We start from the raw sequence: 25,042 nt of genomic DNA on the forward strand, positions 1-25,042 counted from the left end.
GTTCAATCGAAGGATATGTAAGTGTATGTGTGAGTGTCTATATGCATGTTCATATATAGTGCAATTAAAATACAGTCAAGTTTAATGAAATTTGGTCCTGCTAAATATACAGTAACCCACATAAGTTCAAGAGCGGGTCTCATTAGAAAACGAATTCTGTAGTCAACTCGAACACTATAATGATTTCTGTCGCTTATTCTCTCTACAGAATTGGAATCGTATTCCAATCCTCTGTCACCATTATATTGAAGGGAATTTAATTTTTAGTTCCAGTATTATTACTAAATTCACACTTCCTTTTATATTCAAGATATATTTAAGAAAACGGCGAAGTTCCACGCTCAATAGTTGTAGCAAAATTCTTCGTACCTTATAGCTGAGGATCAGGAAATTCTATGTATAGTAATCTCTGGACTATTGTGGGGGTTACGTTTCATAACCCCCTGCGATAGGGGTAAATCCGCGAAGTAGAAACAATACTGCAATGTAATTTTTTTAATATCATATTTATAATTCGTATATATTAATTTTATTATAAATGCAAAACAACACCGCGGAGAAATCGACGTAAGCCTAAATAATAAAACGCGATATGTGAAACACGATATGGCAAGGAATTACTGTAAACAAAATTCTAATATATTTGATAATTTGTAGAATGCATTTCTTCTTCACAAATCTCAAACTAGTTCTCATTCTTGAAGCATTTCAAATATAGATACACATCTTAATCTGAAGGGGATTCATGAATGAAAGCGAAATAATAACTTGTAATGGTACTATGGTAATTATAGCAAGTGGCTTATACTCTCCTTCATAACATACTTAGACAAACCGATCTTGATTCTAAGAGTTAAGTTCATTCAGCATGGACGTAATGTAGAGACAATACCAAAAAATAACCAATAAATACTTGACTGATTGTCAAATAGCCTAATGCTTTTTAACAAACATTCCTAATCTTACTTTATGAACCGATAGGGACTTCTGTTGCATATCGATGTTCAGATCATTTTGATATCTTACTCTGTTATAGTATTTAAAGAGATGGAAAGAGAACAAGCGAAAATGTTGCACCATAGCGAACCGAGAGCAGCTTGTAGAAAACGTGCTAGATACAAATGCCGTTTTCGACAAAAACAATGCCTTAATTCTTTTAGGGTGAGCTGATTTTCCTTTTTTTTCCTATATCATAATGCTGTAATTTGAATTAAATGGTAACACGTTGTTGTGTGGACGTTGAAGTAGGCTAGCCCAATACGTAGATATAGAGGGAGAAGACTAGAACAGAGGAGTAGCGGAGTCGAGTTGAGTAGTAGAGGCATCCGAACGTGCAACATAACAGTGGCGACGAGGATTTCGTAGCTCACACAGCCATTGTGTAGTATTGCAATATAACACACGCATAATGTATGATAACACCTATAGTTAAATGGTAACACCTATAATATAGGTAACACCTATAATTTACATTTAGAATACAACTTAATTCTGATTCCAATGGGAATCCTATATGCACCTGATTCATTCATATCTGAGAGTAAATATTTTAATGAAGTAGATGAAATAACCTATTTATGGTTTTCCCAAGGCCCGTAAAAAAATTAACAGAAATTACCAAAGCTGAAACTCGAAACGGCACCATAATATCGGTTTCTCTTGCATTTAGCCTATTCGATGGAGATAAACGACACACAAGTCAAATCTTAAACCAACTACTGACATGAATCATAGAATAAATGAATATATGATTAGAAATTGATATTTTTTTCATTGTTTCTCATGAAATATTTGCTGCATTTCAATTATTATTTCTGAATATTTATCGCTCAACCCTAATTAGTTTATTAATAGCGCATATAGTTCGTACGAAGATAAAAGTTAATAGAATTTTTAGCTGAGGCATGATTCAACCTGAAAATTCTTCTTCATTTGGGATGTCTCATTAATATTAAACACATACTCACAGAAATATACACACGCACACACAGACACACAAACACACACGCACACACGCATATATATATATATATATATATATATATACATATATATATATATATACATATACATATACATATGTGGGTGTATGTAGGTATTTTTAGATGTATATATGTATGTAGTTATGTATGTATGTATGTGTCTATGCTTGTGTGTGTGAGAGAGTTAAAATAACTAATGGCAAAATGCATCCGAAATTCCTTAATGAGTTTTGTTTGGCTAGATAAAATATTCAACGCTAAAAGCTACACGTTGAGAGCCAGTTCGTATGTTAATAAAATTCCTTAAATTTACTCTGTGTGTGCGCGTGTGCGAGTGTCTGTCTGTGTGTGTCTGTGTGTGTTCGTACGTGTGTGTATGTGTGAGTGTTTGTGTGTGTGTGTGCGTGTGTGCGCTCGTATGTTATCATATAAAACTTGATAGAATTATAGAGCAAATATTCACATCCTAAATAGTTTTTCCTCTATTTTAGATTAGCCACTTCATAAATTATGCTAGGAGTGTTCGATTGAAACTGCAGGCAATTGGAAATAAAACCAAAAATAATGTATTTGATTAAATTAGCATATATTTCAATATCGTTTAATTGGTTATATTAAATGATTACAGCCACTCAAGTAGCTGCTCATATGTAAACTATCTGGTACCCATCAAAAGTGATGGGCTTATTTGTTACTGAATATATATCTAATAATAACAATAAATGCGCACTTTTAAAGCCTAGCCTGGCTCATGGGCCTGGTTTCCCGTGTTCAATGGTGTACGTGTTTCCCAGCTGGAGGGGACGCCAGTCCATTGCAGCGTTACTCATTTTTGCCAGCTGAGTGGACTGGAGCAACGTGAAATGAAGTATTTTGCTCAAGAACACAACCCTCGCCGTGGTCCAGGAATCGAAACCACAATCATGATGCTGACACCCTAACCACTAAACCACGCGCCTCCACACTGAATATATATATACAAACAAAAATCCTGTTCTACAAATAGTTTGTGTAATTTTTTTGTGTCTCGGGTGGTTCATTATGCTACAAGTTAAAACTTGCGCTTGTTCCATTTTCCTTCTTTTATTCTTACTTATTATCAATTGGCTTACCCTTTAACCAATTAAGTAATCAATTGTTCTAGTATTTATTTCGTCGATCACTCAATCAGCATGATTTGTCAAAGTCATTTTGTCATTATTTGCGACCTTACCATTGACATACCCACGATATACAGCAAAATCTGTTTCAACACATGAGCTCATATGAAGAACCTTGCTAACCAAGTGAAACCATTTAATGCAATAATTACATGATTAGAACATTCCTTGTAAAGATATTTTATTGTATGTTTCTTTTTTCGCTTATTCACTTTTGAACCACTTAATGTGTAATTACGAATTTTACCAATTCCTTGATATTTTTAGAGTGCATTCGTCACCCTTTTGTCGAAAATATTTGCGAAATGTCTGAAACAGCTTTACAGTGTGTTTAGTTCATTGAAATTACAGAAACACCTGGAAATCTCATTTTATATATAAATGGTAGATTGTGCTGCTGTAAGTCTAGTTTTACATCGGATATTGTCCGTAGCTTTGTTACCTGTAAATATATAAAGCCCATACATTGAGCGTACTCGTAGACGTACAAATATTATAAATCCAATCTTTTGACTCAAATCTTGGAGAAGTATTACTATTATTACGTTGAAGGCAGCGAGCTGACAGAATCGTTGCAGCGCCGGTTAAAGCGGTTAGCAGTATTTCGGCGAGCTGGCAGAAACGTTAGCACGCCGGACGAAATTCTTAGCGGTACTTCGTCTGCTGCTACGTTCTGAATTCAAATTACGCCGAGGTCGACTTTGCCTTTCATCCTTTCAGGGTCGATAAATTAAGTACCAGTTACGCACTGCGGTCGATATAATCGACTTAATCCGCTTGTCTGTCCGTGTTTGTCATCTGTGTTTAGCTCCCTGTGGGTAGTAAAGAAATAGGTATTTCGTCTACCGTTACGTTCTGAGTTCAAATTCTGCCGAAACCGACATTTTTTCCTCCTTTCGTAGTCAACAGGTAGTAGTTGAGCACCGGGGTGAATTTAAACGACTCGAACAATTCACCATAATTGCTAATCTTGTGCCAACATTTGAAACCGTTTTATTATTACGATGCCTTATTCAGCCAAGTTTACCACAATTTCTCATTATTCTTATCAAATGTATCAATTTCCGATTTGTCACCAGAAACATCTTGCGAGTCGACATTTTGTATCTTGTGATATCATCGGGATTGCAGGACGGTGTGATTTTTACTTTTGAAATGCACAGTGTACTTGATGCCAACCGTATTGTTGTGATATTTGGCTACCGAATATAAAATGGATGTCTTCAATATTTTCCTTAAATTCCTTACATTAGTAGACTTCACAACATTTATCATTGTTCCTGCATAACGCATTAGGAAATAAAATGTCACAGGAGTCGTAAATCATATATTTTAAAACCATCTTATGTCAAACGTTGAGTCGGTATATGTATAATATGGTTTTCGTACGCTCCATCGGATAAATTTTGCCTGGGGCATAAATTTATATTTTATGCCCAAATTTATGAGTATATGAGCATGAATCTTTCCTTGCTGCTTGAATTTAAATGAATATAACACGCCTTGCTCAATTCCAAATTTATTATTTTGCATAATTCTGTTCAATATTTCTTGGGATTTTTTCGCTTAATACCCTTGCTGTCATATCTCCGGGGAAGAAATTATCTCGAATTATTCCAACGGTTATCAAAAGCTTACTTGTCATATAACAGGGTTTCCAAATGTTCTTACCTTAGCTGTGCAGCAACACTTTCTACTGCACATCGGTCATCTTCAAAATGATGACCTGAAATTTCTGTGCACCCTACATTAACTCTTGCTCCGTTAGCAGCAACTATAGGATCGGGTAAATGTTTGTTGTTGTACTACTTGGAAACATTATTATCGATAATTCCCATAATGAAAATTGTAGTCATCAGCTGGAGAATCAGTTGCAACAACCCAATACTAAATGGACAGATAGGTTGTACTACCAATGGACAGACGGGTTATACTCACAATTTACTACCGGCGGATAATTTTGTAACACAATATTCTCAAACCGATGAATCTGCCGTAATTTGACAGTTCATGGCAATTGTTGCATCGTAAGGTTCATTTAGATTTCTCTTAGGGATAGAATAATCTGGGTTTAAAAAGTCTCAGTATGTTTCCATTAAAAGGAGTTTCTTCATGTCAAGTTTAAATATGAAATTCGTGTTTAAAAGTTAGTTCACTATAAATACTGCTAAAAATAATTACCACTTAATCCCAATTTGAACAGTTGTAAAGTCTCCTCTTAATATTTCTGTCACTATTGAATGATTTACTGACGGATAGCGTTGAAGTATTACGCTCTACCGGTGGAGTTTCAACATTTACAGTTTTTTAATAGTTTTTCTGGGAAAGTGTAAAACCTTTTTATTCTGATGATCTTACCTAAATTGCAGTAATTTGAGAGATGCATGAATCATTACATTGTGTTTGCATCTATTAATGATCGTTTTCGAAACAACTCCGTAAAGTTTCAAAAATTCTCGAGATTTTTTCCTTAGAAAGAAATGATTGCTTGTATCATGATAGTCTGGGTTATGAGCTCTGATATACTGGATGCTGATCATCTTGTCTTTCTGTGTATTACAGACATTACCCATCGGGATCCTTCTGTTTTAGTTATTCTTTGAAACATTGCAGAAGTGATTCATTTGGCTGCTTTTTCTAGCCCCCTCGTTGGTTCATTGACAGTAATTTTATATATCATAGAAGGAAAATGTTATTAAGTAGTATAGTTATAAACTATATTTCTATTTCTAGATCTAAAGCCCGACTACAATAAAAGCAACGATTAAGCTGGTATTCCATGAAGAAATAGAAACAATAATAATAATAATAATAATAATAATAATAATAATAATAATATAATAATAATAATAATAATAATAATTGGTTACCAAATATAAAAACGAAATGACAACACATGCTTTGATAATTGAATATAATTCACTTTTGGACGATTAGCATTAACAAATCTTCTTGTAATTTACTGATAATTTTAACATAGAATACATGAGGTAAAATGAAGCGCGTCCAGATAATATCCTCAAACAATCGTCGCAAAAATGCAGCAAACGTCAATGCCCTACCCAGTTAATAACGGGAATAAAAAGAACACTGATGTTTTCTCTACGGCGAATCCAATGACTACAATAAAGCATCAAATCAACAATCGAAAACTGAGTAAAAACAGTTTTGCGTTCTATAGTATTCAACAACTAACTTTTGAGATAAGGGTTTATTCTTTGAATATGATAGGGGTTGCTGGAACACGCTGAACAAAACGTGGAACTTTCACCGCAGATAACGTGAATAAAATATGGTTTAGTAGGGAAGGAAAGCAATCATATAATGAATGCAGCTTTCAAGCTCCAACACAATACGTTAAAATCTGCCATGCAATGCACACCGATTCTCTTATATGCACTATGGGACAGCAGCTGAGCCATAATCCATTTAATCATTGAAATTTATTCTCCAACAGGTAATTATAATGATGAAGATGTGAAGAAATATTATCAGATCTAGGGAAAACAGTGGGTTGACAAAACAAAGCTGACACTCATGTAACTGAAGGTGATTCGAACGTAAAGATTGTATTTGCAGCAATTTTTCAAAGGAGAGGTGGGAAATAGGGAGAGCAAATATCCAACAAAAAGACTACAACTGCAAACTATTTATATTAGTTATTGCTAAAAAGCCATGGAAAATATACGATTATACATATGTATTTCTTTACTACCCACAAGGGGCTATACAAAGACAGACAAACGGATTAAGTCGATTACATCGACCCCAGTGCGTAATTGTTACTTAATTTATTGACCCCGAAAGGATAAAAGGCAAAGTCGACGTCAGCGGGATTTGAACCCAGAACGTAACGGCGGACGAAATACGGCTACGCATTTCGCCCGGTGTGCTAACGATTCTGCCAGCTCGATTATACATATATGTGTACGTTTGTATGTGTCTTTGCAAATATTCTTCTGTTATTTAACTTGTTTTTATTCGCTGAGTACGGCCAGACATTGAGCCAGTATAATAGCACTGATCGATTAAATTATTAAATTTTTTAAATGCATATTTTGACACTGGTACTTATTCAATCATTTTCTTCTTTATTTTTTGTTAGTATTTTTTTTTTAGTGGGAAGTGTGGTGAAACTCTTAATGAGAGAGATATAGAACAGACTAATATACATGGTCAGCTAGTAGAAGATAAATAACAGTTGAAAAACACATGAAAGCACTCATTCCCACACATACATACACATTGAGATTCTACGCAGTTTCCATTTGACGATTTCATTAACCCGAAGAAAGAATGTGCAGTGCAATTAACTTGCTTTAATGAAATCAATACTAATAGTTATATTTTGTAAAACAGGCAGGTTTACAAGAAAGCAGAATATACTTAAGTAGATTTATAACATTAATATCGTAGTACAAGTTGCTGTATATATATATATATTATATATATATATAATATATATATATATATATATATATATATATATATATATATATATACATATATATACATATACGTATGTATGTATACACGTATTTGTGCATGTGTGCATGTGTGTTTGCCTGCATGTGTGCGTGTGTGTGTGTATATATGTATAGATATATGTATGTATATATATATATATATATATATATATATGTGTGTGTGTGTGTGTGTGTGTGTGTGTGTATTTTTCACTTGTTAACAATTAACACGGAAAAAATAGATAAATAGTTACCAGGGTGGCAAAAATCACAAAAATAAAAAGGTTATAACTCCTTGTTTTTAAATGTAGAAACTTCGAGTTTACGTGAAATGTTTTGTATAATATATATAAATAAATAAATGGAATTTAACTCAGGTGTAATTCAAATTCTTTTACTTCCTACATATGTTTCAAAGATATCACTGATATTATTCCAAAGGAATAAAATGGTGTAAAACAATGTAATCTTCTCTTCAGGGAAGTGAAGAAATGAAACTCGTCAATAAGACATTTTAACAGAAAATTATGGATATGTATAATGATTAACTGAACGCAATTAATACTGTTTGAAAACAACGTTATATGATATAACGCCAGAGGTAGCCAATAGAAAGAGGAGGGATAAAACCTTATATACTAGGAAAATACATTTTTAGTGAATGTGAAATATAAAAAGAAAATTAATGTTTAAATTATATACAATGATAAAGGTCACTTATATGAACTAAAGGTGTGTTTTTGCCAATGTTTACATCGGTAACCGTGTTTACTAGGAGACGTTTAGAAAAAAATAATGGGGAATAGTTCAGAATTACAGAGAAGACAGATTTCCTTGCCTTTGTTATAATGTATCGAGATTGAGAGAATCAACCAATCTAAATTAAAAGCTGGTCTCACCAAGAGAGAAATTAATGTTGTGTTGGCAGCCAGAAAATCTATTATAAAATTTGACGATAAGTTGTGAGTCCGTAAAGATACACCAGATGGTTTTGATGTTACAATAGAAAGTTCTGATTCAGCACAAGTAGATGATTTAGTCTGTATATATATATATATTCTTTTTGAAATATCAGAACTGTTCCCTAACATTAAAGGAGGTCTATATCGTGATGATTGTTTACTTTACCTTCAAAATGTTTCCAACCAAAAGGTACAAAAAGTTAAGAATAGTTTAGGTAAATTTCTCCGTAGAACGGGCTTAAATATCGATTTTCATGATGATATGACGAAGGCCAACTTTTTAGACATTACGCTTAACTTACACAGTAACTCTTACTTCCCATATCATAAACCATTGACCAAACTTAGTAATAATGCTAGGGCAATTACTAGGAATTTAGTTAAGTATACTTCATTTAGATTGCCTACGTTATCTGCTAATGTTCACATTTTCAATGATAACGCCGAATTTTATAACTCTGCCTTACTTAAAGCGTTTCAAAAGAAATTCATGGAAAGATACGTCACTTCCCATATCAGAACGTCGAACTAATGAGAGTTGTTAGAAACAAATTATTGAAAGGATTGCAAACCATTAACCCCCTTCGACAAGTTTTAAGAAAGAGAAAATGAAATTTTTCGATCATACAACTATGTCATGACAAAATGTTTTTCGTGAATGTTGACATGCATGAAGCAAAAGTCTCGTTAAAAGGAGGAAACGGAAAAATAAAGACCACAAAATGGGAGACTGAGCAAAGTCGAAAAATAGAAATGGAGAAAGATTCTGGAAGATAGGAGGTAGGGCGATGCCTTATTAAGATTACAGCCTCTGTACTATTTGATTTTGAAGAATTTTAAATAAAACTACAGGAAAGAAGAATCTCCCATTAATTGTTCTGAAAAATATATGTTCGCTTGATTAACTATAACAGTAATATTTATAAAAAATTGTAACAAAAAGTTGGAGAAATCTAGTGAAGGTCTCGAAAGCAATAGCAATAAAATTTAAAATTTTAGATTTTAGTCTGCGCCATGCATCATCTACTGATATCTATATTTTATCCTCTACCACCAATTGTTACTAGAATTATAGCAGTTATAAAGGCAGAGTGGTTAGCACGCTGGGCACAATGCTTAGCGGCATTTCGTCCGTGTTTATGTTCTGAGTTTAAATTCCATTTTAGAAGGAAGGATTATTATAATCTCGATAAGTAAGTTATGTGCTGTATAAAGAAACGAATAATAATGTTTCGATCAAGGCTCTCTTTCTCGAAAAGATCGGAATTCAATTCTGTTTACAACCCGTAATTTTATTTTGTTATTTATGAAACATGATGTTGACTTCTTTAATAATTTCTCCAAATACACAAAAGTATAAAAACTCAACACAAAATGTCTTCGAAAAGAATAAATTGTTTTGAAGACCTTTACGGTGTTTTGTTTCCACAAAATTTCAGAATGCTTCTATTGTCATTCAACAGCAGTATCCTTCAGTTTCTCTTCTTTCATTGTATCCAGTAATATGATCATAAAATTCCAAGAGATCACGTTTGCATTGAGAAGGGATATTAAGACAGCAGCTGAATTAGTGAAGAATCATAATTGGACAATGATTGTTTTCTTTGTAACTCATGCCTTTTGAGTAAATAACAACGGTTAGTGTAATTTGACCATCATTTGTTGCTGAATATTCGTAAGGAAACAAACAAATAAAACTTAAGAGAGATCTATGAGTTTATTTTACAAGTAAGCTACATATATTGAGTATTTGCATGCTGACCTTTAGAAGACATGTCACTCTTCATCTCTATACACATTATTCCACGTTTCTGTTCTGAATAACAATAAGATTTCCCTATTCACCATTCACCAGCTTTTTATGTTAATATCTTACCATTTTTACAGAGTGTGGGTTAAAGACAGCAGCAATCTGTAGAATATAATATAAAGTCACCACTTTTGATTCACAGATTATTTATACATAAGTATGAATTTCTTTAGCCTGAAATTTAAGCACGTTACCGCTATATCTTTTGATATATCACCAAGTTATTTTAATAATCTAGCAAAGAACGTGACCGCCTAAGGAAAATAGATAAGTTTATTTCTCAGAGGTGCTTAGGTACACAGGTTTTAGCCATATTACTTTAACTACATCGCTAATGATATTCACAATGACACGTTCTTTGGCTTCGAAATAAAAGGCGTTATGCCCACACCAAGAGGAAAATTAATATTCTATATTTTTGAAGTTTAATGCATATTGCAACGAGCTTTGCAGCCACATATGAGTACTGACTGCATTATTGTAACTCACAAATTCAAAGCTGCATATATTTTATAGATCACACAAAAAAGGTTTATAACCACTGCCGAACTATGAACTAACATTTGAAAGAAATATTTTCTATAAAGGCAAGTAGAGAAAAATAGTCACGCTCTGTGTTTTGTTATGATAATTTCTCCGCAATGGAATCACATCTACGCTAAAAAAAATATAGTGATTATGTCTTTGCTTAATACATATTTGACTAAATTGGAGCTAAAATATCGAACGTTTCTTAACAACAAGTTCATTGAGCTCCTGTTTACCTTAATAACTATGGTGATGTATTAACAGGTAAGATTAACAAGAACTGCTTTTCCATGCGCTTATAGAAGGATGAGAGCATGCTGAGACTGCCTCAGAGCCAACTGATATCTTAAATCCAAGAAGTGTATCGTATCTGATAATCAAATAATAGTCACATGATGCACTTAATTCAAGTCTTAATTTGCATGTGTTAGATTAAACGCTGGCTTGGTGCAGCTGGATGTCTCACTCATGTTGGTCAAGGGTGGATTTTGAGGATCAGTGTGCTTCTTTGGAATGTTGTTTCAAATAAGGAAAACTATTACGGAGTCATTTCCAACAACACACAGGACAACCCTGTTTTACTCTTTTACTTGTTTCAGTCATTTGACTGTGGCCATGCTGGAGCACCACCTTTAGTCGAGCAAATCGACCCCATGACTTATTCCTTGTAAGCCTAGTACTTATTATATCGGTCTCTTTTGCCGAACCGCTAAGTAACGGGGACGTAAACACACCAGCATCGGTTGTCAAACAATTCTAGAGAGACAAACACAGACATGCAAACATACACACATACATATATATATACATATATACACATATACGATGAGCTTCTTTCAGTTTCCGTCTACCAAATCTACTCACAAGGCTTTGGTCGGCCCGAGGCTATAGTAGAAGACATTTGCCCAAGGTGCAACGCAGTGGAACTGAACCTGGAACCATGTGGTTCGTAAACAAGTTACTTACCACACAGCCACTCCTACGCGGTATGAGGATTAATAACTGTGTTTCAAATCTAGAAGCTTTTCTTCTAAAATAGATTTCCAAATTTAAACAATCTTTCTCAACAACGTCTCTCCGTAAAAGATGCTGACGTGTGTAAAAGTTCATAGCAAGTGGTTATGAAATAAACGTTCAGATGATTTTTATAAGCGGTAGAGAAATGCGCATCAAGCGAAATTCGTTGGTTCATAGCGCGGGACCAAATAGATCAAGATGGAGGTACTCAAATGCAGTTATATGCTCTTGTTTTCCTTGTTTATCAGAACTACGTCGTCCATCATGAGTTAGTGCCGCATGGCCAAAAGCCAGTAAAGAGATCTACATGGATTTATTGAATAACTGGAGGGAGGTTATTGACAACTAAATGTCTCTGAGGCATGAACAAGCAAAATATGGGTGCTACACCACCACAATGTTTTTGTTCATTCGTTACTTATTATTTTAGCCAGTTTGGTCCAGCAGCAAAGCTCTCTTTCCCCGCAATCGTTCTACACTCTGGATTTGATATCTGCGGTTTCTTCTACATCTGTGTGTTTATCTCTGTGTTTGTACGGCGTGTATGTGGTGTGCGTGTGTGCATGTGTACTTGTGCGTGTGTGCATGTGTGTGGTGTGTGTGTGTGTGTGTGTGTAAGTGTGTTTGTATGTGTATGTACGTGCGTGTGTGTGTGTGCGCGCGTGTGTGTGTATGTGTATGTGTATTTGCGTGTTTGTGTTTGTTTGTGATACTACAGTTGAAATCTACCGGGAAATTGTGCCGAACAACATGAAAATTTGATTCTTTCAAACTAGGAAGAGACAATGTTCGTCCGCAAGAAGAACTGCACATTATCGCTGAATATTCAAATCAGATCAGCCTCTGAAAGAAGAAAAGATATTGTGAGTGGTGTGTAAGCACAGTGGAAGTCTTTATGAATGAGATACCTCTGATTTAATTCCGTGCAAAGCAATATTTTTTAAGGATCAGTTTCCCTGTGCACAGATATAATATATAAATTGTATCGTTACTGTAATAACTTCTGCTCCTTGGAACGTGCAAGCTATATACAACCCTATCAGATTTCCTTTTCATCTGTACCTAAACCCTTCTTTAGCACCCATTACAAAGACTGTACTAAACACATTCTGCCCAACTAAATTGTCCTTACGCTATAAAATTCATCCATCTACGCTTTATTATTTTTCCCGCTTTGAACAGAATAATCGTAAAAACCCAATCAGCCTCAAGGGAGAGAGAGAGAGAGAGAGAGAGAGAGAGAGAGAGAGAGAGAGAGAGAGAGAGAGAGAGAGAGGAAGGCCTAAAAATAAAGCGTAAATACTACTTCCATCATTCATGTAAATACAATTATTTCCTTCTGAACCAATAAGAGAACTGCAAAAAATATAGTTGGAAAACATGTTTCTCTGATGCATTACGGCACCAATTGAAATCGGATGGTGTAGTTTCAATCATAACAATACAATAGCAGAAATCAAAATTCATACAGGAAGAGGCAGCTTCAGTTAATGATATATTTCCAAGTTTTTTTAATACCATTATTAGTAATGTTTATATTAATTTTTCTGAATATTTCCACAGCGGCATTTGATCTGAAAGCGCATCCTGAATAATGATCAAACGATTTTGATACATGAAGCATCACGATCTGGAAATAACTACGTCTTTCATCATTGTAATATATACATACATACATATGCATACATGTACACACACACACATACACACACAGAGAGAAATACAGACATATATACATATATATATATGCATATATAAGTGCATATGTGTACACACACTCAAACATATATATATATGTATATATGTATATATATATATATATATATATATGTATATATATATTTATATATATATTTATATATATATATATATATATATATATATATATAATATATATATATATATCATATTCATTCTGTCACGTCCTTTGAGAAGACTGTTCCCTTAACAATATATTCGCATCACAGATGTACCCGTTCTCTTTTTATAATATCAATGTTAAAATGCTGACTTCATTTGCTTTTCTAGGAAAAAAAAAGTATATCTTTTATATTCGGCCACTTTACACTTTTATCTTTCTAATACACGAACGCTTCTCATCGAACACGAAACAACTATCTAGCAGAAAGCTTTTGTGAAAGGCATTAATTCAAAAGGGACTTTTATAACAATAACACAGAAGCACCACAAGTTATTCGTAATTGCTTCAGAACCATGTCATAAATACTGACTTTCTATTAATCTGTAGATAGAACGTTAAACGTAACCTCACCGCCTTTTCTCAATGTTATTAATTGCGTATACGAAGGAAGTTCGCTTACTTTGGAAATGAATTCATATTGTTTTCGCCAATGGGTACAGACTAGTTTTTGCTTTTTAAAATTTTTTTTTTTTTCACAGATTGTATACTTATATATATTCTGTTTGAATGAATTATGGAATCGTAAAATCTGTTGTATTTTCTACAAGCAAAGTTAACCTAAATGATAAAAAAGTATATTCCACAGAAAATGAGGAGGAGAATAAGGTATTAACCATTTTTAAAACAAGATTGTTTTTTTTTATATTAAATTCCAAAAGGATTTTCATGTAGTGAAAAATAGTTCAAAGCTCATAGTTTTAGGTCTACGTTGTAGCTCCTCGCATATATTATAAATCCGTAGATTTAAGCTTTTGAGATTTGCTGTTGTATTGGTATGGTACTTAATAATTATCATTTTGCCTGTCAACGTGACATCTGAGCACATTGTGATATGTAAACATCAAATAATATTATCGGTTTTGGGGTGGGAAGTGGTGGGGGGAATATCATTATTCATTCATAAATAGAAATTAAACCAGCTAGATTGATCTTCATCGAAACCTACATAAATGTCTCGTGAACCTTCACTGCGAAAGTAAATACGTGCGGATACGATCCCATACGTTTATATATCTGTAATCCACTTTGTATTTTCACTCAAGTAATTAATTTTGATAATGTTAAAATAGAAGAACAAAATCAATTTCTGAATTCTATTTTTCTATTTTAACATGAGTGGATGCCGCATGTTACTGCAGGTGCAATTGTTGTAGAAGCTTTGCTGTCTTTTATATATATTTTCTTTCTATATATTTTTTCTTATATATATTTTTTTTTTATTAACATTGTATATGTTATTGCTGTTCACCTCAAATTCGTCCCACTTCAGCAGAACCGTGATCGCAAGTTATCTAGCTATAACGAGGAAAGGAATATACAACTTGGGGCAATGTAAACGGAGGGTCCACCTAAATAGGGCCACTGAAAATGCATATGAATGAGGGCCTTGCAAATCATACACAACACGTTTAAACAAATAGATGAGATCAGATATATGAACTTTTGTCTTCTGACTGAGGAGGAAATAAAAGTACATAAACATATCTATTCACACCACCGCATGCTATGATTTTATGGTTCTGGTAAAGCTTCTATGGGGTTATTCTACATGGTAGAGATAGCAGACATACATCTCATTTTAATCAAACACTTCTCTCTTAGAAGAGAACGCATTGAATAATGTAGTCGTGAGTTTGGCTGGTTTGAGGAAGAGTATGGATAACTGTAGTTGAAATACGTTGATCAAAATAAGCAGAATATGTAGGGTAGTTTACACTTATTTCTGCGAAAGCATACGTCAACATATTCAAGACAAAAGCAAATATATGTTGAACAGTATACACATATACAGTATGGTCGCGGCTGGACCTCGTCAGTTAGAGATCTCTTTGATAAAGCTTAAACGTAGATTAAACAACAGTAATAATCGTCAGTTAGATGGCTTCAATCAATGAAAGTGAAGTCTCTTGACCAGGATACACAGCGATAACTTTAATATGATAAAGCCATTGACTTCACATGTTGTCTTATTTTGTATTGATTCTACCAACAGCTGCGGTTCTAATATTAAAAAAAGCCCCAAAACCACAGCATATTGTTTCAAAGAGTTATTTATCTCAGTCTGATCGATTTCTCGAAAATTACTTTCGAGTAAATACTTTTGTTCTGACATACAGGTATGGCTCTATGGTTAAGACGTTCAGATCGTAACCATATGTTCTACGAGTTAGTCCGACTTACTGGCAAACAGAGAAACGATTTTCTACTAGAGCCTCGGGCCGACTCTTGTCTTGACAGTGATTTGTTGAGAGGAAGATGTGGAATATGTATGTTTGTACGTATGTATGTAATGTATCTATCTATCTACTTTATCTATTGATATGCGTGTATATATATATATATATATATATATATATATATATACACACATATATATGTATATATATGTATATATATAAATATACATATATATATATATATATATATATATATAATATATATATATATATATATATATATACAAAGACACGGATACATACGAATACACAAAACCACACGTGTGTGTGTGTGTATTTGTATGTATGCGTGTTTTTATACCGGAAAACTTTTAAAAACAAAAAAACAGTATGGCTGTGTTTATTCCACGTCACGAAGCGCTGCGAGCAGATTTAATTAAGTCGGCAATAAACTTAAAATAACTACTGAGATTGAAATAAGAGGCTAAGCAACCACAGCAAAAAAAAAATCTTCTACGTAGTACTCCAGCATGACCACATTTGAATGGCTGAAACAAGTAAGAAAGCAATAGCTGTTTATCCAGTATCACCGGATACCGGCAATATACCAACAATATGATAATACCGGGTGAAGACACATAGCCTAAGTTTCAGGGTGTTACATGCAACTTCGTGGTTTCGATCCCAGATCAGGTGATGTACTGTGCTCATGAGAAAACTGTGCCCTTTTAGTCTGAGCAAATCCTCTCAGCACGTGAACAGGTTAATCATTATTGCAATGCGACAGATGTAAATTATAAGGGCAGTGAATTAAATGGCTATGAGTTATTGTCAATTTATATAATTTAAAATGATCTTCACAGCTGTGCATACATGTTGATCTAATACATTTAACCAATAAACATCTGACATCCGAACAGCAGGGAAATTGTTGATATTATATCAGTTTAAGTAATCTTGAAATACAATGAATTATATACAAGGAGTATTTAAATCATGACGAAACTTCTACAGGGAGAATTAAATCCACATACATAAACGCACCCATACACACACACACATATATATATATATATATATAGGCGCAGGAGTGGCTGTGTGGTAAGTAGCTTGCTAACCAACCACATGGTTCCGGGTTCAGTCCCACTGCGTGGCATCTCGGGCAAGTGTCTTCTGCTATAGCCCCGGGCCGACCAATACCTTGTGAGTGGATTTGGTAGACGGAAACTGAATGAAGCCCGTCGTATATATGTATATATGTGTGTGCGTGTATGTTTGTGTATCTGTGTTTGTCCCCCTAGCATTGCTTGACAACCGATGCTGGTGTGTTTACGTCCCCGTTACTTAGCAGTTCGGCAAAAGAGACCGATAGAATATGTACTGGGCTTACAAAAGAATAAGTCCCGGGGTCGATTTGCTCGATTAAAGGCGGTGCTCCAGCATGGCCGCAGTCAAATGACTGAAACAAGTAAAAGAGTAAAAGAGTATGTATATATATATATATATATATATATAATTTTATATATATATAATTTTCGGTATGTGGTCATGCAACTTGTTGCAAACCCTTATTGTTATAATTATATAAGTTTTTACCGAATATGGTCCTTTTCCATACCGAAATACTACTAGGTGAATTTGTTGATTTTATTGAATTAATTATCTTTCACTCTATATCTGTAAAGTATATATATATATATATATATATATATATATAATAATTATTTCAGGGAATATTAATCCTAACTTACAGGGCAAAAATTCAATTTAGAAATACTGAATCAAATTTCACACAATATAATGTATATATATAACAAATTAGAAAGAAACACCTTTGATCAATTCCAAATGAACAATTAAATTACACCATCTAAAAATTACATATGATAGAAATATTAAAATTAAAATAAATATCAAATACCATTGATTAATTAGATTGCAAAAAAATAATAAAAACGTAAATAATTGGTATATATATATATATATATATATATATATATATATATATATATATATATACATATATATAGGTGTATACATATATATATATATATATATATTATATATATATACATAATTGTTTATATATATATATATGCATATATATATATATATCATATATGTATATATATATATATATATGTGTGTGTGTATACATACATGTAATATATATATGTATATATATATATATATGATATGTATATATATATAAATCTAACTATATATATATGCATATGTATATATATATATTAATAAATATGTATGTATACACATACACCTATATATATGTATGTGTATATATACATATATATATATATCTTTATATTTATATAATTATATATATATATAAATATATATATGTAGATAGTCAGATAGATAGATAGATAGATAGATAGATAGATAGATAGATAGATAGAGAGATAGAGAGATAGATAGATATATCGATAGATAGATATGCATACATACTCTCACAGTATATAAACATACACACGGACACAGCCGCACACAAATACGCACGAAAACACACAACATACACACACCTATACGTATGTATATGTGTATGTGTGTTGCTTTACTATGTGAGGCTTTACTATATTCTGTTCAGAAGCCATTTTTTAGTGTTCAGCTCTTATTGTTAGAAACATTAATGCAGAAATCCCATTTTGAAACTCGCTACAATTATTATTGAAATCTAATAAATGCAAAATATGCATCATGGCAAATATAATTCCTATTAGTTTACTCTTCGCTGTTACCGTTAACACATCCGTATAAGCCATTTCATATTATGAGTTAAAATAAAGTAGAGTTGCGTGCGCCGTAGACCAAAGCGTAACCTCCCAGTGAGAGCAATCCACAAACCAGTTTTGATTCATGTTTGAAGCCATTGCACATACTATTACGATACTATCCCGTTCGATATTTATGTAAGATTACGTAATAATATATAATGGAATAAAATAATGCATTTAATCAAATATACTTGTTATGCCACACTTGTGTTTATTTATGTGAAATCATTTGATCTATGCACAGGAAAATATCAAATTGCGTTCCGACCATCTAATCAATTTCATGTTCTAACTCCAACTGATTTTCTGGCTTTCGTTCTCTCTATATTTACTCTTTCTTGCCCCCACTCTTTCTCTCCCCTCTCTCTCTCCAAACATTTATTTAAATACATATATATATGTATGTATATATATATATATATATATATATATATATATATATATGAATATATAATATATGTGCATTATATATAATACATATATATATATATATATATATATATATATATTATATATATATATATATATATATATATATATGTATATATGTGCATTTATTTATCTCTGTATATCTATTAATCACTATCTATCCCACCTTCATTTTACTATTTTATTACTAATAACATTTGGCGAGAGATATCCAGCGTTTTATTCCATGGCACAACATACACCAAGCGATGAACGACTTTTACATGGCTATTCTAACTTGAAGAAATAGCAGCAATATCTTTTTCAATTACATCTTACTTTTCTTAATGCAGGTAAGAATGATAATGTAACATACACGTCCATTCATGGAGTCCTTCCTTACATGAAAGGTTTTTTTCTATCATAAATCTGCATCTAGAGAACGAAAAACTGGAACGAAACTACAACACAGAACTCATCAGTCTTCTTACCTAAAATGTTTTCAGGGCATAAATTTTGAGATCCAGATTTGCCAAGGTGCGCGAGCATAGACATTAACAACTCTGTAAACGTCATGATCATATTCATATTCAAGAGTTGAAACCGGTATTTTAGACCAATAATACAATCTTATAAATTTGCTATGCTTATGACGTCTGCGGATATGTAATGCGCGGAGTCTTTTCTTAGTATGGTTCTCACTAAACCCGAAGTGTTAGGCTGTTTTCAACACCAAAGACAACGGAGAACACCCTAAAAGAAACCATGCTGTGTAGTGACACTCATCGAAGCAACTTTCGTGTTCATATACGAGAATGAGTCAAAAAGTAATGCCATTTTTGTTTAGGACAGGTATAATTACCAGCAGAGGAACATGTATTATACATCAAAATAATGCTGGTCCTCTCTGAATCACATCCCTACTTCTCAACATAGTCACCGTTTCTTTCAATAACAAAATCCCACCGTCGAATGAAAGCCTGTATTCCTGCCCCGTAAAATTCTGTTGACTGTTCTTTGCGCCACTTATTCACTACAGTTTTCACTTCCTTGTCACTGGAATAATTTAGCGCCTTCAGACTATCATCTCGTTGGTCCCATGAAAGATGGTTTGGGAGGCAAACATTATTGCAGTGACGAGGAAGTGAAAACTGTAGTGAAGAAGTGGCTCAAAGAAGAGTCAACAGAATTTCGGGGAAGGGATACATGCTCTCATTAGAAGGTGGAACATTGCTATTAAGAGAAACTGTGACCATGTTGAGAAGTAGGGACGTCATACACAGAGGACCACCTTCATTTTTATGTATGATACATGTTCCTGTGTTAGTAATTATACCAGTCCTAAACAAAATGTCACTACTTTTTGACTCAGCCTCGTACACTAGCAAATTCGGCATACCACTTGCTGAGAAGCGGTTAAATAACTCTAAAGACACTCCCGATTTCCAGCTGTCAGCAGCAGGATTTAGTTACACAAGGGAACCGTAATGCGACCAACTGACTTACAAAAAGTAGCCGCCAAACCTCACCCAAATCACTCAGGTATATATTTAATATAATGACACATGATATGAAGGCGCGTGGCGTAGTGTTTAAGATATTCGTCCCGCTATCGTAAGGTCGTGTGATTGATTGACGGCAGCGCGCTGTGTCGCTGAGCAATACATCTTGTTTCTTGTTGCTTCAGTCCACTCAACTAGCAAAAAAAAAAGTAATACTTGTATTTCAAAGGAGCAACCATGTCGCATCCTTTGTCACGCTGAATCGCCTTGAGAAAGGAGAAAACCGTACCCGCATCTGTAGAGTGCTCAACCACTTTCACGTTCGCCTATTGATCAGGCTGTTCCGTTGATGGGAACAGCCGATATCCTGGTCGCCATAACCGTCGGTGTGACAAATCATAGGTATACCACATCTGACAAAACACAGGAGCACCATGCCTTGAATACCTTTAACTTACATGACAGATCGGTTACGGTTGATTTGAAATTAACAAACTCGAATTTCCAGTCAAGTGAGCAATAAATATTCAGATCCGTGGACACAAAACACTGTCACTTACGGGAAATAAGTATCGTTGGTCACAGACAGTCACCTGACACTTGATTGATTTCTCTTTCAATATATTTTTGACTCGTCAGGCAAAAATACCAATATCTTAATTAGTCAACTGTAACTACTTGTCTCATTGGTTAAAAGAAATATATTTGAGATATTTTGAAGAAATATCAAATACAGAATCCTAGGTATCTGTGTGTGTGTGTGTGTGTCTGTGTGTATGAAATGTGTGTAAGAATGTATGTACGTATGTGCAGGGGTTGGACAAAATAATGGAAACACCTTAAAATTTCAATCAAATTTACATTAATATGGGGTAGGTAGGCCTTTGGCAGTAGTTAAACCTTGAATTCTACGGATTTTGGACTCGTACAACGCTTGAATTGTTTCCAAAAGAATATTTGCCTATTATTCAGCTAAAACAGTCTCCAGTTCTTGTAGTGATGATAATGGAGGATATCGACTCTTTACTTGTTTTTCTAAAATACACCATAAATGTTCAATAATATTGAGATCTGGGGACTGTGGTGGCCAGATAATATGTTCAACTTTACTAGAATGTTCCTCGTGCTTTTCAGTAACAACTCTAGCTGTGTGAGTTGGTGTATTATCATCCTGAAAGATTGTGTTTCGCTCCGGAAACAGTTCCGCAACCATAGGATAAATTTGATCAGATAAAATTCTTAAATAGTCTTCACTATTAATTGTGCTGGCGGATTTCCAAGATGTAGCCCCCCACCCCAACCCCAGATCATAACATATCTTCCTCTATGATCAACAGTTGGAAGAAGGTAGTCTGGGTCAAATGACACTTTTGGCGGTTATCATACGTATACTCGGCCGGTGGTCGGACATAGGAAATGCATGACTTGTCCTAGAAAATAACATGCTTCCACTGTCTAGCGACCAACTCTGTAGGTTTTTACTCCACTCTAAACGCTTTGCAACATTTGTTTTTGAAAGTAGTGGTTTTCTGATTGCAGCCCTCCCGGGAAATCCGGTTTTGTGCAGCTCCCGGCGCAGTTTTCGTGGAAACTGGATTCTCGAGGAGCTCATTAAACTCTGCAGTAATTTTGGGAGCTGTGCGTTTTGTGATCCTTTTTAACAATTCACATAAGAGTCCGGCGATCCCAGGCTGAAAGTTTTGGTTTACTTCCTTGTTAACTGCTACGTCATTTTATCGAAATCGTTTGTCGAACGCTAAGTCATTTTATCGCACCCGTTTCGCGAACAGCTACGTCATTTTATCGATCTCGTTGGGCGAACCGCTAAGTCATTTTATCGACCACGTTTGGCGAACGGGTTCGAGAAAATGACGTAGCAGTTCGACAAACGAGATCGATAAAATAACTTAGCGGTTCGCCATACGAGATCGATAAAATGACTTAGCGTTTCACAAAAAAATGAGTTTGATAAAATGACTTAGCGATTCACCAAAAATGAGTAACATAAAATGACTTAGTGGTTCGCCAAACGAGATCGATAAAATGACGTAGCGGTTTGACAAATGAAATCGATAAATTGACGCAGCTGTTCAACAAACGAGATCAATAAAATGACGTAGCCATTCGCCAAACGAGTTCGATAAAATGACGTAGCAGATCGCCAACTGTGATCGATAAAGTGACGTAGCGGTTCGCCAAATGGGTTCGATAAAATGACGTAGCTGTTCGCCAAACGAGATCGATAAAATGACGTAGCGGTTCGGCAAACGAGATCGATAAAATGACGTAGAGGTTCGCCAAACGAGATCAATAAAATGACTTAGTGGTTCGCCAAACGAGATCGATAAAATGACTTACCGTTTCACAAAAAATGAGATTGATAAATTGACATTAGCGATTCACCAAAAATGAGTAACATAAAATGACTTAGCGGTTCGCCAAACGAGATCGATAAAATGACGTAGCGGTTCAGCAAACGAGTTCGATAAAATGATGTTGTGATACTAGATGTTTCCACAATGTTCACGATGATAATGCACCAATTGAAACAGCTACATTTTTTTAGTGAAATTAAGCATCTCATTTTATTGATCACGTTTGGCGAAACGCTACGTCATTATATCGATCTCGTTTGTCGAACCACTAGGTCATTTTATCGATCTCGTTTGGCGAACCGCTAAGTCATTCTATCGATCTTGTTTGGAGAACAACTAAGTCATTTTATGGTCTCAATGTTATTGAACATTTATGGTGCGTTTTAGAAAAACAAGTCGATATCCTCCACCATCATCACTACAAGAAATAGAGACTGTTTAACTAAGAATGGACAAAAATCTCTTTGGAAACAATTCAAGCGTTGTACGAGTCTATACTTCGTAGAATTCAAGATGTAATTACTGCCAATGGTGACCCTACCCCATATTAATTTTAATTTGCTTGAAATGTTAAGGTGTTTCCATTATCTTGTTCAACCCCGTATATGCATAAATATATATACTTCTACGTTCATACCTTCTCTTTTATTTGTGTGTGTGTGTGTGTGTGTGTGTGTACGTGTGTGTATGCGTGCGTGTGTGTGTCCCTTTAATTCAGGTAGCTACCGATTCGATAAATACAGATACATAAAATAAGTTCCAGACTGAAGAGTTCTAATATATGATTGACTAAACTTCAGAAAAATTTGCTCCAGCACGGCCACATTTCTAATGCGGAATTTCATGAAATAGCAAAACCGAATACTAGTTAAATCAATTGTGCCCCTGTTCTATAACAATACGATGTAGAAGTTATTCTCGTGTAAGTTATCCAATCACGACACTGAATACGACACGCAGGTCAACTTTATTGATCCAGTGTTCTTTAAGGATGTTTTCGTCTTTACTCAGGAGATGCAAGTAAACTGAAACAGCTTCATTTGGGAATTGCGATTGAGCTGGCAGTTACGTTGATTGATATTCTAGGTTGATCCTTCATCTCACTTTACGAACCCTTGGTCTTATGTTGTTGCAGTTGTTCTGTTTTTTGCTGTCTACTCCCTGATAAATCCTCATCTAGCAGTTATCTGAACTACAGTTTTCCAGCCGTAACAATCCCGTAACAAAAACAGCTCCTATGGATAAAACATAATGGAAATGTGCAACTACATAATATGTAACATGAAGTATAATATCTAAGGATAAATTGGATAAAACAATACCAGTTAATCCACCAGTAGTAAATAGAAAAATAAATCCTAATGATCATAGTATAGGGGAGGTATATTTAATAGGGGATCCATAGATAGTAGCTAATAAACTAAAGACCTCGGCTCCTGTGGGAATTGCAATAATTATTGTGGCAGCTGTAAAATATCCTCGTGTATCTACATCCATACCAACTGTGAATATATGGTGTGCTCAAACAATAAATCCTAAGTGATAATATTGCATAGATTATTCCGAGTCTTCTCAAAGTTTCTTTTTTTAAAGAATAATGAGAAACAATATGTGAAATTATACCAAATCCTGGTAAAATTAAAATATGTACTTCTGGGTGTCCAAAATGCAAAATAGATGTTGATATAAAAGTGGGTCTCCTCCTTCTCTTGGATCAAAAATATTTTTTTTCTTTTGTTCTTTTTAGAATGATTAAGCTCTTGAATTTAAAATCGTATGAGATAACAGCCTTATGGTTGTTATCTCTATCAGATTTCTGATTACTTTGCGATGGCCTCTAAATATGTACTAAACAATTATTATATTTGTAAGCTAATTTCAGAACTTTTAATAGGAAAGACTTGGAAATGTAAAGATTAATAAACGAGAAAGCATATTGAAC

General features: G+C 34.1%; 1 long non-coding RNA gene across 1 annotated transcript; it reads right to left on the reverse strand.

Moving 5' to 3' along the window:
• Window positions 1-834: 834 nt before the first annotated feature.
• On the reverse strand, window positions 835-24,459 carry LOC118762472. Its single transcript, XR_004998224.1, has 4 exons — window positions 24,325-24,459; window positions 16,054-16,059; window positions 6,777-6,788; window positions 835-846 (listed from the first exon to the last, which is right to left on the reverse strand). It is a non-coding gene; the product is annotated as an uncharacterized LOC118762472 (long non-coding RNA).
• Window positions 24,460-25,042: the final 583 nt, after the last annotated feature.

This window comes from Octopus sinensis, linkage group LG3 (genome assembly GCF_006345805.1).
Source record: "Octopus sinensis linkage group LG3, ASM634580v1, whole genome shotgun sequence".
NCBI classification, from domain to species: domain Eukaryota; kingdom Metazoa; phylum Mollusca; class Cephalopoda; order Octopoda; family Octopodidae; genus Octopus; species Octopus sinensis.